This window comes from Choristoneura fumiferana, chromosome 27 (assembly GCF_025370935.1).
Source record: "Choristoneura fumiferana chromosome 27, NRCan_CFum_1, whole genome shotgun sequence".
Lineage (NCBI taxonomy): Eukaryota > Metazoa > Arthropoda > Insecta > Lepidoptera > Tortricidae > Choristoneura > Choristoneura fumiferana.
Window position 1 is genome coordinate 6,330,484 of NC_133498.1, and position 5,826 is coordinate 6,336,309.

General features: G+C 38.0%; 1 long non-coding RNA gene across 1 annotated transcript; it reads right to left on the bottom strand.

Annotated features, from left to right (window-relative positions):
* Window positions 1-2,757: 2,757 nt before the first annotated feature.
* LOC141443458 (uncharacterized) lies at window positions 2,758-4,265 on the bottom strand. The gene is made up of 2 exons (XR_012453030.1): window positions 3,787-4,265; window positions 2,758-3,702 (listed from the first exon to the last, which is right to left on the bottom strand). It is a non-coding gene; the product is annotated as an uncharacterized lncRNA (long non-coding RNA).
* Between the last annotated feature and the right edge of the window lie 1,561 nt (window positions 4,266-5,826).

A 5,826-nucleotide genomic window follows, 5' to 3' on the forward strand; every position in this document is an offset into this window, starting at 1 on the left:
CGAAATGGTTCTTAACTAAGTTTTGTTTAAATCGGTTCAGCCACAACATAGCTAAGAAACGCCGCAAGGAAACTCGCTATCACGTAAAAAACTGTATCGAAGTCAGTCAATTGGTCTGAGAGCCATGATGTCTATTCAGACATTGGTGTCAAATTTATAACACCTCTATTTTTGCGTCGGTGGTTAAACACCTATAAAAAATACTCAAAACTCACCTGTTAAGCCGTCTTGTTTATATTTTTAATGTTAAATGCAAACAAACAAGTGGGTCTCCTGATGGTAAGAGATCACCACCGCCGATAGACACCTGCAACTCTAGGGGATTGCAGATACGTTGCCAACCTAGAGGCCTAAGATGGGATACCTCAAGTGCCAGTAATTTCACCGGCTGTCTTACTCTCCACGCCGAAACACAACAGTGCAAGCACTGCTGCTTCACGGCAGGATTAGCAAGCTAGATGGTGGTTGCAATCCGGGCGGATCTTGCACAAGGTCCTACCACCTGCAAATAAATGTCGTCTTTCTTTCTTTCTTTCAACACTTCATTCTTGTATACATATATGTACCCGTTAATGATAAGCTCTTTATTTTTCAACTCTTAGTTTCCTTCAAGTACACAAATCATGTTCACCCCACAATGCCCACAATATAGCCAACATCGCGGATCTAACTATCAGAGATCATGCAGTATTAGTCCTCATTCTGGGACATATTGTGGTTATCGCAGGTTCAAATCTAACCACAACCATAATGAATCCGGACTGCTTTATAATACGATATGCTAATAGTTTGAGTAATACTGTATTTGATTGGTTTTCATTTATTTTATAAATCAAAGCTAGACAATTAATATTATCAAACATAAAATCAAAACTAAGCTACCTTTACATATGACAGAGTTATGAAGGTTTGAAATTGAAGATTAGACAGAGAAAGAAATACTTGCGTATGACATCACACGATGGTTTGTATTAAAAATCGGCAACTCAAAGAGGAAGTACGTGCTCGCGAGGACCATCTCCAAATAACCACGGCATTGTGACGGATTGAAACGACAGGCGCTAAAGACGCGCGGACGGTGCGTGTACGCACCTCGTTAGTGCAGCTAATGGCGTAAGTGGGGGGAGGGAGGACACAGAGCAGAGAAAAACACAGAGAAGATTATTATGGCAATTATGAGTACCGGATAACCAAGTATGTATGTTAACTCTTTATTGTACAGTAGAAAAGAAACAAAATAAAATTTACTTTGAGATACTTGTTTTAAAGACGGACTGATCCCTTTAAGGGATCTCTACCAGTCAACCTTACCCAAGTGGTTAGAGAACCTGACGATGAATCTTGAGATATTTGATTTGATATTTGTCAGAATAATGCGAATATTATTTCTTGAGTCTTTAATATGTATTTATGTAGCTATATATATATTTAAGTATGTTTGTCCGTTGCCTAGTACCAATAGTAGAAGCTTTGCTTAGTTTGGGACTAAGAAATTAGTGTCAATTTGTCCGACGATATTTAGTTATTTATTTATTATTAATATTTATTTGGTGGGGTGGAGTTTTGTAGAATAAGTGCATGAATGATTTTTATTGAGAGAATGAGAGATTTAATTACACATACATATTCGATACATAAAGACATTAGAAGAGATAATAAATTAAAATGACATCATGACGTAACGCTGTTTCAGTGGGTCTTATTTGAAACTGAAAAAAATACAATCGGCAATAGAAAACTTTTATTAAGTATTATTTTATTTTTTTACCAAAAAGGTATGAAATAGATCTATGATCAAAAAGTACTATACTATCTCATCGGATAACCTCTCAAGCTCTCTCTTTTGCTTTTCTAGTTTCGAATGCATTTCCTATTACAAACGCACTTTACAGGGTCTAATTCTTGTGCTCACAGACAAACAGAATTCGAAATGGTTATAGAGACGTCAACAACATAATTGGTACAAGTTACGTGGAATATTGAGCATTTCAGCACTTCCCTTCGGACTTCATTCCTTATTTACTAAGGTTAACCCGCGGCATTGTACGCGTAAACTGTTATATCCAGTAGTCAAAGTCAAAATTCTAAATATCTATATTAAATAAAGGCTATAACAAGGACTTATGAATTGCAAAAAATCTACCACCGGTTCGGAAATAGGTACCTCTGTTGAGAAAAATCCGGCAAGAATCTCAACGAGGTAAATTTTTTAAAACAGATTTACAATGTTGTTTAATGGTTTACATCACAACTACATTTTTAACACAGTAGATTTATTATAAGAGATCGGCAATGCGGATCGGAATTACTCCCAAATATCCCTATCTATGAATAACCATTAATTTTATAATACACCTTAGATATTAATGTCTTAGACAATAGATTTTTTTTTAATCTTATAGTACTTAACCTATAAGTTTATAACCTTTTACACCTACTGGTATAAAAGTGACTAAATCTCGTTTAATCACCTTGGACTTTCAGAGGTACCTGAATGAACTTGGCACTAAATTGATAGTGCGACGGCCTATGTTTGTGTACAAGCTTGTAAATTTCACTTATCAATGTTTACTATCAATTGCCACCTTGTGCCGTACTGAAAACAAGCCCGGTGTGGGTAACAGCCAAGGGGCAATGCGGAAAGACAGAATAAAACTGAAAGTAGCTGTTGCTACACTGAAAATGCTTAAATATTGTCTGGAGGCGTGCTCTGAATAATTAGGGCTCTATCTAATGGATGTAAAGGAAAAATGTTAGTATGTAAACACAATCTTTATTGCTCTTTTGACTCTATACAGCGTAAAGTAATATAAATATGTGAAACCACTTGTAGTAGATTACCAGACAATTTACAAAGATAGTTTTAGCTCAGCCGCAAGCGGGTGTGATGCAGAAGGCGGTTCTTATATGCTAGTTTCACAATTTATTTAAGCCTAATGGTGTTAGTCCCTAAGGAAATCAAAACTTGCCATCAATTTCAATTTTCAACTACTGAATTTAAATCATACTTCCCTAATACATATTTATAAATGTTTTACAGACCTGGCCAGAAGCTACCTCTCTGTGACACCAGTCCGGCAGCCGAAGGATGACCACGGTGTGAGACAAGCGCGATGCTCTGGGGCGTCGTCTCTATGTGCTGACCCTTAGCTGGCCGCGCGGGTCCCACAGGATGCAGAACAGTCTTCTGGTCTCAGCAACGGAAGAAAAGACGTGGCAAAAGCTAGTTGCAGAAGGCACAGCCAAGGCAATGATGCTACAGAAAATTGGCTAGTTCTCAGAACACAGAAATGAATATCTAGCCCGGAAATTAGAGTTTATCTAAACCTTAAGCTCCCAAATGGAGGTGCAAAAAGACAAGGTCTAAACCCAAATAATTGGCATCATCATGCCACAAATTAATTTACTGTAGTAAGTAAACGAAAGATGAAAATGTGTGCAAAATTTAGGATAAATTAAATTAAACCCAAACAATAATTATCATAATGATCCTAATAAACCTAATAAACTTAATAATCATAATGACCCTAACCGGCTGGAAGGAAGAAGAAATTGCTTCGATTAGACACTTGCAAAAAGGCAAAAGCATGTGGCAAAGAGGTAAAATGATCTGTATGATTCTTACCGGAGTAAATCAACTGTAGCCCAGGATTAACTCGACGCTGGTCTTCCCACCCTCAGCCGCATGCAAGGAATCGTTTGCTGAAATTAACCATATGGATGAGAAATAATGCCGCGTGGACTAAAGCAAATCTAACCAATATTTCAGTAACCAAATTTACTTACAGTTCACTTGCTGCACAAAAATAGAATTTAAATGGGCTGCGTTTGCGCCAAAGAAGCCACAATAATTCACAATGGAGGCTGCCACCCTCGTCTCTTCTTCGATGGAAAATGATATCTTGGTCACGCATGATGGAGGCCTAAGTCAAAAGCAATGGAGACTCCAGTACAGCCCTCCTCAAAGCCTGAGTGAACATAGCTTGGACTAAGAAAAGCCCCTAAAAATTTCCCCCGAATCCCACCAATTGTGGGAACAACATTTACTATGTCAAATTAGCACTAGATGTTATTAGCTTTCGATTCTGTATCAGATTCGACTGATTGTAAATTAAATAAATGTTATTCACCAATGTCTGAAATTAATTATATTTCCCCTGAAACATGATAAAAATTCCTGAACTGACATCCCTACAAAATGATTTACTTAAATGCTCCAATCAGAGATGACCCCGTCAACACAATCCTCCTTCCTGTTGCCAGCTGAAAAAAAAATTTAAAATAATTGCCAGATTAATCGGATTTCGGGCAGTTCGAGTCATGGAAGAAAACACAACGTTACACAATATTATTTTCAAAATTTTAAATTTTATTTTAGTTGATTTGAAGATCGGGGATTTCACTTCTTATGGGAATTCCTAAAAAAATATATCGGAATCTTCATTGACGTTGCATTAAAAACAACTTTGCAAAATTTCAGGATGTCAACAAAGTATGCCCATGTAAATCTAACAAATCAAATCACTAGGCCACATTGGCTTTTTTTGGGTTCCGTACCCAAAGGGTGCCAACAGAACACTATTACTGAGACTCCGCTGTCTGTCTGTTTGTCTGTCTGTCCGTCCGTCTGTCACAGGGCTCTATCTCTTGAGTCGTAATAGTTAGACACTTGAAATTTTCACAGATTATTTATTACTGTGGCCGCTATAACAACAAATACCAAAAACAGAACAAAATAAATATTAAAGGGGGCTCCCTTACAACAAACGTGTTTGTTTTGCCGTTTTTTGCTCGATATTAATAACGGCAACAGGTAGACGCTTGAAGTATTCGCAGAATCTTTAGTTGTATAATAAGAATAATCAAATTAAAACAAAATAAATATTTAAGGGGCCTCCCATACAACAAACTTGATTTAAGGGGATGCAACCAAGTCAGCCTGCATGTTACGACACTGTTTATGAACAAGTGTGATGAAAAGGCTATTTTCAAAACAACAATACCTGGAATACCTGCTGCTGCGTCTGACAAAGATATTGAAGTCAATGTCTTTGACAGATTCTGAAAAGGCCGTGTAAAGGAGCGGCAACACCGCTGGTTAAAAAACGGTGACGGTACGGAATGAGGGCTATCGCGAATGAATTCGCCGCTAGAGGCACTAGTGTAGCGTGAGGTCTCCGAAATGTCAAATCTCATAGTTTTTGGGTGAGTTGCAATATCTGAAATTAATTATGGCAAATATGCGTTCCGGGGCAATGAATGTCTGTGTTTTGAGACAGTTTTGTCTTTCGGAAACCTTGGTCCTCCCTTTTTTCCGAACAAAACGGGGACTATGCAACACTGTGGCATGCTCCATATTTATATGGTACGGTTTTAAGGTGTATTAAATATGATTTTAATCTAAACTTTGTTTTCACGCCCGTAATAACAGACTTTCAAAACCATACTTAAAAACCTCACGCAACAGTGCGCCATCTAGTGAGACAAAAAACGATAGCCCTCATTGCGGTGACGCACCGTATGCGCACCGTTTTTATCGCATGCTCTCCACACCGCTGCTTAAAATACAGAATCGCAGTGACGCGCCGTAAACGTCAGGACTTTACCGAACAAAACTCGTGACGTTTACTGCGATTCCACACCGTTTGCGTATTTTAAGTAGCGGTGTGGGAAGCATGCAAAAAAACGGTGCGCATACGATGCGTCACTGCGATTCCGTACCGTCACCATTTTTTAAGCAACGTTGTGGCCGTTCCTTAAAACGGGACACTTAATATTTCAAATATAACACAACTCTAACATACTTAAGCAGATTCTATGTACATT